The sequence below is a fragment of the Hesperophylax consimilis genome, chromosome 25, assembly GCF_061612785.1.
Source record: "Hesperophylax consimilis isolate HC1 chromosome 25, BYU_Hcon_1.0, whole genome shotgun sequence".
Classification (NCBI taxonomy): domain Eukaryota; kingdom Metazoa; phylum Arthropoda; class Insecta; order Trichoptera; family Limnephilidae; genus Hesperophylax; species Hesperophylax consimilis.
In genome coordinates, this window is record NC_142860.1 from 9,714,693 (window position 1) to 9,724,338 (window position 9,646).

A 9,646-nucleotide genomic window follows, 5' to 3' on the forward strand; every position below is an offset into this window, starting at 1 on the left:
TAGAAGTTAGCCTAGAAAAATTAAAATGTGCATATTTATGAAGCCAAATGTTCCGACCGCAATATGAAAAAAATCTCAATTATTTTTATATGAAACGACAAAAAAGCGAGGCAACATAAGATTTGTAATACACTTGTCTAGTAAAATAAATGTGTTTTATACAATTTTATTATTTTTTACGTTTGCAATCAAAATTTTAATACTTTAATTTTTTAAATTTATTTCTAATAATACAATTTGAAAGTGTATTGTATCACATTTCGATGAAAACAATTGGATGTTTCTTTATTATTTAAAATCATTAATGACCATTTAGACAGCCCTGACCTGATGAGTGTGATTAATTATCGTGAACCCAATAAATATAATAATACTAGACTCCATGCTCCATTTAATGTAGTTGCTTCTCGCATCTATTTTATGCAGGTACATTTCTTGTTCTCAGAGATTGCATCATGTGGCAATGAATTTTGCTCTGTCAACATATTTAACTACATTGCGCGTCCTTTAAAAAGCATACATACTTGAACATGCAGATATGCAATAATCCTGTGATAGACAACGCTGTAAGCGCGCTATACTTTCGTGGCTTGGCCTATTTATCAGCGTATTTATTAATCTTGCTTGCTTGCCATACATTCGTATTGATAGTGCATGGCGAGCGATATTCTGAAATAGACCAAGCGATGATGCGTATAGGGTAATGTGTCGCCTACCTTAATTGTATCAGATTTTTTATTAGGTTATTGTTATCATTATAAGATAATTATATACATTATGTATTTATGTTCAGTATTAAAAAATATAATTATGTATGTAAAATCCAAAGTGTCCGAAGTCACGCTAATTTACCTGAATTAAACTATACAAAAAAGTAAATGGACAAACAATGGAGATTAGTATTTTTACAGCACGTGCTGTGGGCAGACCTAGCCAACCTATATACCATTATAGGTATCATTACCTTCCTACCTTCAAACATTAATGCATTATCTTCCTCTGTCACGTAAATATATTGAATTTATGAACTGTACAACGATGCTTAATAGATAGATAGGTATTTGATAGAATGATATTTGTGGGGTAATTTGGAAACACCCGGTGTGGTCCTATGGGTAATGCGGTTTTATCTACGAAGATAATAGATGAATCAATTTCGGAACACCCTGCTGCATTCTTGAGTGAGAGATTGAATTATCATTATGTGGCTTTTTTATTTGATTTATAAAAAAAAAGCATTATATAATAAAGTTACAGTTAGATATCTGTTGTTTTTAGATTTTTGTTTTTTGTTAGGTACACATACCTACATATCTTTGCCATTTGATTTGAGGTCAGCGGTTATTTTTATCAATACACGACAATGTACAATAAAAATATTCCCCACTTACTTTTCCCCATTATCCTCTCTTCCCCACTCCTTTTAACCACGCAACAAATCTACCCCGAAATAGGGTGGTCTACACTGTCTCACTGTTAGTAGGAAGCAGTTGGGACTCTTATGTTGTATTCACATAAAAAAAACATGGATAGCAGTACCTACCTACCTACATATTTATACACATTTCTAGTTTCTACATAAGTAGGTAATACTAAATATACGATAATACCTAGAAACGTGATATAAATCAACTTGAAAGAAAACACAAGACTTTTCAACAAGTGCGCAAGATAAGTCAATTGTCAACAGTTGGTGATGGCTTCACGAGGACGAGACGCTTCCTAAACTCGTTTTTATGCATTACTAAATTTCTCCCTACAACCCCTGTTGTAACCCGCCTCACAACGCTGCCCAACCGGGTGGCGACATAGCTCCCCTGCCTTTATATTACAGTGACGCTGTTGTGAGGTGTCACATAAAAATTAAAATAAAAAGTTTATTTTCGGCTAAAGTAAGAATTTGTTCCATTTCAGCAGATGTAAGGAAAATGGATCTTACTTCGGGCACACATAAACGCCTTCAAAACACTAGTTCTAGTGGATAACCAATTACTACTACCATGAAAAAATCTTTGTCTACATTAGCACGTAATTGATTTTGAACTCGTGACTTTGGGACTAAAACAAAAATCCTTACTACTCTAATACGGAAAGCATAATGTAATAAATACTAATTGGCTTAAACCATTTGTAAAATAAAATTTAATAACTTTGCCTTATGTTCTATAAATTTCGCATGAGTAGGTATATTTGGGATCTTTCCGTAAATTGTGGATATATTTTTTTTGTGTTGAGTGACACCTATCGATACCATGATGAATTAAATTGAAGCGTCGACGCAACATTGCCTAGTTTATCAAAGATTCGAACCAGAACGTTTTAATTTTGTAAGTGCCGCAAGCAATTTGGTAAAGAGCTTTGTAGTTTGAGACACAGATAGATCTGGAGCGTGCAAAGTTGTCAAACTAAATTTTATTTTGTCGAGAGTTCATTATTATTCACATCGCTATTTCTCAGAAACACATAAAACGAATGGATAGAGAAAAGGTGTAGTCCTGAAATCCACTGAAACGTGATATTTCATCAGAATGACAATTAAACACACCCAAAAACTAGGTTAAATAGTTACATATGTAACCTATTTAACCTAGTTTTTGTTTCATCACTTTTCATGACTTTATATCACTTTTTGTAGGTGTGTTGAACTGTCATTTTGATGAGATACCCGGTCACCTTTGTAATCATAGACACCAAAAGATAATACAAATTATCTTTGCTTGAGACTTTTGACACCAATAATTAGGTACGTTACCAAACCGTGTTTATTATTGTCAGAGATGTGCAAAATGGGTACCCAAAACCATTTGAAATGCAAAATGGAAATGGGTCAAGGGTTTTAGAAAAGCATTTCAAATGCAAAATGCAAAATATCTATTTTCAAAATGCATTGAAAATTCAAAATGGTTTCTCAGGTCAAACAATTAAAATAATTATAGAATTTTGTCATTTAATAATGGACATCAATGTAGAACAAACATATTACATGATGGGAAATCCAAAAACACCACGACTACAGATTATGAAACCACAAAAAAATTGCGCGGGACTAATGTTGCTAACGTAAAAACATAGAAACTGCTATCTAACATTTAATATTACAGTGTCATGGCCCCATGTTCAGTACCTATTTTAATCAGTATTTTTTGTAATGGTATCACTCAATTGCCAGGGCTCCTACCAGGGAGCAACTTGACAAATGTAAATTATCTCTCATAGCGAGGTTGAGTACCGTCTGATATTTGGGGCTTATGAAAAAAAGATGAGTGGAGATAGTAGGAAGAATGTTGCAAAAAAGCATTTAAAATGGAAAATGCACTGAGAAAAGCATTTAAAATGCAAAATGCAAAATGGTTTTTAGAAAAGCATTTAAAATGCAAAATGGAAAATACCCATTTTGCATTTTGCATTTCCATTTGAAATGGATTTATTTGAAATAAAGCACATTTCTGATTATTGTCAACTATGAATAAATTTAATACTCCACGTATACACGTGATCTTTACGGTAACCGGCAACTCGGGACAGTGGCAATTCATCACACCTCGACACACTCTCGAAAAGTAACTTTTTGACTAGGTATATCACTCTTCAAATGTGTGTTGAATTGACACTGTCCTGGGTTACCCTACCCTATTTTTTCATCACTTTTCATAGCATTATATAACTTTTCAAGAGTGTGTTGAATTGTCACTGTCCTGAATTTACCGGTTAATAATAATAATAACATGGCATTTATATAGCGCAGTTTATTGTCATTTCACTTCAAGTGCGCTTAACTATAACAAACTTAAAAACAGTAATTTAGTATTAGTGGTCATGTTCTTAAAATTAATCCTACAGTATGCCTTACCCAATACAGATCTAATATTATAACACTAAATATACTGTTTATACAAAGTGATGACAAAACTTAGAATAACAATAACAGCAGGACAGGACAAAGGAAGAATATTTCAAATAAAGACATAATACAAAACAGGAGGCAGTTTGTGCTCAGAAATGAGAATCTTTTGAGAAGACATTTTAAAAGGTACCTACAAGGAGGCAACCGAAACCAAACAATTACCGAAAATTTTAGAATATGGCTTATTATAAAATATCGAAAAGAGGATTTATGAATGGTAAGATTTTTTTATTTTATTCGTAGGTTCCTAACCCACATTGCTCAAATCTTGTAATATTATTATTGGATAGTAACCATACCAACTTGGCCTTTGCAAAACCCAAAATATTAGGTGTATAAAATAAAGCACTAAAAATCTTCACCGTCTATTTAATATTTTCTTTTATTTACACGTATCGGGCGATAAAAATAATAAGCGCATTTTAATTTTACCATTTTCCCATATTTATAAACAGTAAACAGTATTAACATTCGACATGGCCGCTATGGGTTAAAGCTGTGAGCTATAAACCAGGGGCGGTCCGTGTGTTTTTGAGATATACAACCAACTATCAAAATGGTCGGAGGGAAGGTGGTAGAAGGTTTCGTGTCCTATTCGCATGTCCTTTGGCGTTAAGTTGATGATTTCGGAAGTTAAAATCATATCGTGTACTTAAATATTTGGCAGGTACTAATAACTTTAATACGATGTACATAGCAATTGGTAGAGATGAGAAAGCAAAATATACAAAATCACTACAAATGAGCTTTGAAATGTCAAAACTCCTACTTGCGAATCTTTTATCGGATAAATATGTTTATAACGTAATGTGGTAAATTAATTAGGTAGCTAATGATGGCGGTCCTTTTTTAGAACGCATGCTGGATAATATGTAGGTACTTATTGGCAGAGGCAGTCCGTGACTGAAATTGCCAACAATGCATTTCCCTTTTAAAATTCACCTTGTGTGTAATTTAGGTGGAGTAAATTACCTACTGAAATTCATTATATATCTACCAAGTTATATTTGTAAAATAATTGATTAAATAATACTGCCACGTCAGCGTTCCCAAAATCATCTTGAGAGTAAAAGACACGCAATTCAACGTTGAAAATAAAGCCAAATTGTTTGAATTCAACATGCTCGAGTTCCAATGTATGAATGTCGTAGCGCTAACATTGTACATAGTATTTCCAAGCGAATACATTTCATACGCATTGGATTACGCATGATCAAAGTGCTGCAAAATTCACTCGCCGTCAAGGAAGATTAGATATCTGCACTGCTCTAACAAGTGAAAACTGTGACCTGGCGGGAATTACGGCTGGAGTGTACTTTCGTACATCGATGACTGGGGCAGAGGTGGTGTTGTACCAAGGAACCGCCTTTGCTTATAGGTACATGTATCTACTATCAAATATAGAGACTGGCCCACGAACAAGATGCAATTACTGGCAAAAATAGTATATGAGATGGCTCTACGCACATCAATTACAGGTCCTAATTTAAATAAAGGATATTCAATATTTCAATAACACTGAGAAAAATGAGTAGGTTATTTATTAAGGACCTCTTGAAATTATTGGTATTCCGGTTAAAAAAGGAATTGCAGGAATTAAGAATGATTCATAGGTTTGATTCATATATTTTGCGCGAATTTGCTCGAATGCCTTGTGGAAATGTCAACCTTATCGCCACTAGTATACGGATTGTGTGACTTTGTTTGTCCGATAAAGTCCACGATTTGAAGTCCCTTCTTCCACAGGGATACGCAAGTATACGATACTCGTCGATTTAAGTATCTTGGCGATTTCCACCATACATCTGTGTTTTGGTTCGTACACAGGCACCCGTTGCCGACATTTTGCAAACTCGTCGGCGACGCCAGTCTCAAACATGGCGTCTCTTGTAGGAGACATTTTGTAACAACGCGTGTGCTTTAGATCAATGCTAGGCATAAAATAATCAGATTGTGATTCAGTGATTTCGTACGGACTGTGTGCGATAATTTGTTTGTGACTTGAGTAGGAATAGAACAAGATTATCGGATTCTGTGAAAGAAAAGCTAAACAGTAAGAAATCATTGCTTTCAAGGTTCGTGCACCGCCCGCCCCTGCAACAACCCGAGCTCTCCGCTGGATGAAGGATGGAAGCTGTTACTGCAGACTGATTGATTGATGAAACAACACAAACACCGCTGCGGCCGTATTAGCGTACTGTACCTAGTGGCTACCTACTGTTACCGTAGGTAGTGTGTGTATTGTGGATGTTGATGGTTGATGGCTGATGGACCATTTCTCGCTTCTCATATCTTAAATCTGCATGCGTACCGTCGCGTCAGATATTAAACAATCTCAACTTATGACGCGCGCACTTCTGTACCAGGGCTGTACCTATAAAGCTAATTAAAATGTACGTATTTGGTACATGTACGATGCAATTAAGCATTAACGGATATTTATACAACACCTTTTGAGTATGATTAAGTATATCGTATTTAACCAGTAAATATATCCATGAAACTCTATAATGCTTCATTTCATGTAGTTGCTTCTCGCACTAATTTTATGTACAATTCTTGTTCACAGGGTTTACATGGTGTGGGGAATGAAACTTGCTCTGTCGACATAATGTTGTGTATTTAAATATACATGCATATAATGCAATCATTCTTAACTACATCCGTTTTTTTATTATCTGATAGTATTAATGTCCCAGCGTCTGGACGATGTAGGCCCTCTGATTGGTCAAATTAAAATTGTGTGATTCTCTTAAATTCTGCATAGGGGGTCTGCAGGCAAAAAATACCAATCTGCCCCTCAATTTCAAGCAACCGTAAGGTTCATTTCGGTTGGCAGGCGACTGAATACAAAAAAATAAGACATTAAAAATTAAGACACGATTTCGTACTGAAAAAGAATCGCCACATGTAATACGATATTTCTTCAAAAATATCGTTTCTGCTCATACAATTTTTGGATAATATCGAAGAAAATATGTGTTAGAAAGTTCATAATCCATTGGATTAATTACATTACAGTGAAAATTATCCACAATTACGTTATTACGTTTGACGTTTGACGAAAAAAGCACGCGTTCATTCAATATGGCCGCGGCAATAGCTGGCTGACAGAGCGCACCTCTGGCGGTGTAAGAACTAACCAAAAAACTGGCGCGAATATTTAAATATGCAAAAATACTTGACCATTGCGTTTCATAAGAAGATTTCTTCTGGAATTTTTATGATTTAAGAATTGGTGACATTTTACTGCAAGCGGCGGCAGTTTTCAAATAGAGCTGTTCGCCTTCGATTTTATGATGACCCTAGTTAAACCATTATGCCTAAAAATATTTGCCAATACCTTTCCCACCCCTGTCCCATAGTAATAAAAACCCCAAATAAAGTTTCATCTTCCTCAAAATAATTCCTTTAAAATATTTCTATTGTTTAAGTCACGTCTGTATCATTAATAATAGTTAAGTGCATTTTATTTATGTTAAGAATGTTGTTTGCCAACGAGCGGGTGGAACATCTTTATTTTTGTAAAACGTCCTTCAGAATTTAGTTTAAATACAGATACCTCCCAGAAAAAGGACAGTATTAGAGTATTCATATAACTGGTAGGTACAGACGTACCTACGCAGGAGACAGTATTGCAGTGTTGCTATAACGGGTAGGTACAGACGTACCTACGCTGTCAGTCGTGAGATAATCACTAGGTTTATGTAAACCTAGGTAAAACTGAAGAATAGAGGAAACTAGACCTTTATTTCTTTCAGTTTAAGTTTTAGCAGAGGAAAATAAGATCCTCTGCAATTATATTGTGAATTAATAAATTTATATGTCAAGAAGAAGAAGTGTTTTCCTGCATTCCATCTGACGGCGTGTTCTCGTACCACGATAGCAGAAACATATGGTCCTTCGAGCCGGATCGGGAACAGCAGCATCATGGAAGCGGGACAACACTCAAAGACGTCATCTGTCTGCGGCAGCAAGGCGGGAACCAGCAGGAGCTGGATGGAGGCTCAAATAAAAGCTTCAGCAACCAAGGTGCACATCACGAGACAAAAGGCCCGCCTACTTACGGAGATGGCTGAAGCAAAGGCTTCCGAAGCAAAGATGGCTGCAGAAATGTTAGTCTTGGAAGCAGAAGAGCAACATGCGGCGCTCGTTTTACAAGCTGCATCAAGGACTTCGCAACGGACTCTCGAGGATAGAGTCAATGACTGGGTGGACCAGTCACATCACAGTTCATCATCAGAACTTGTAAATCACGATGAACAGCCTCTTCGAGATCAAATAGAGCAGCAACAGGAACTGCTCCATGATGGGCGGTTATCACTACAACCGCCCACAAGAACTGCACAGCAACAGCCCTTGGCAGGGCAGACTCTCCCGTCGCAAATGGAGCCTCGGGTAGAGCAGGCTCATCTGCTGCAATTGGAACAGCGGTTGGAGCAGCACAAGGGTGGGCGGTACGCATTACTCCCACCAAAAGGATCCTCAGAGCAGCAGCCCTTGGCAGGGCAGACTCTCCCACCGCAATTGGAGCCTCGGACAGAGCAGGCTCTTCCGCTGCACTTGGGACAGCGGTTGGAGCAGCAGCGGCAGGGCGGGCGGTACGAGCTACTCCCACCCAGAGGAACATCCCATCAGCCGCCCTTGGTAGGGCAATCTCTTCAGCTGCAGTCGACGCAGCATCAGCAGCCAAGCAGTAGCTGCTGGGAGCTGCCTACATCAGAGCAGCCATTCAACTTAGCAGAGCAACGCGACGGGCAACAGTGGCCAGAGTCGCAGGGCCGATTCCAGGGACCAACACCTGCTATAACTGAAGACCGTCTCGCGGAATCAATTGGTAAGGCAATGTCTTTATATAATACCAGGCCCAAAGTTAATGATCTTCCCACATTTAACGGCAATCCAATTGAATGGATTGCGTTCAAATTAATATTCCATCATACCACAGACTTCTTAAAAGTATCTGACAGCAAAAATTTATATACATTACAAAAAGCGTTAAAAGGAGAGGCGCGTGACGCGGTTTCTTCCCTTCTTATAATTTTTGGCGCAAAATCATCACCTTGTTCGGCGCAATTCGTAAAAAATAAAAACGCGGATCAATTTTTATCTCAGTATCCCCAGGCCGTCAAAGCAATAAAAACAAAACATTACATGAACGACTATTTAGATAGTGTAAATTCAGTAGAAAGTGCGAAGAAATTAATACTAGATATTACATACATACATGCTCAAGGCGGGTTTAAGGGTGGAGGTGAATGCGAAATTACCTACTACAACCATTTAGTCAGTCAGTAAGATATACATTTTTTTACGGAATTTCTAGTTTTAAGACATTACCTACTACACAATTTTTAGTCATAAGATTTACATTTTTTACGGAATTTCTAGTTTTAAGACATTACCTACTACACAATTTTTAGTCATAAGATTTACATATTCCACGGAATTTCTAGTTTTAAAAGCAGCATAAATATTTGTATTTTAGACATTTTAATAAATTTAACTGGTAATTTTCGTAGACATGCAGTAGGTACCTAATAAAGATAACAGTCGCATTCTTAGCCTATTTTGTGAAGTACTTCACGGGAGGAGGTATGTATCTTCCAGAATGCGACTATTACATATTGCTCAGTAAAGTTTAACCTTCAAGCCAGTTCCCACAGTTCGTATTTTCAAGTTTAGTGTAGTTTCCCACATTTGCAGATTCGACCCTACAATAAAACAATTCATTGGCCTGGT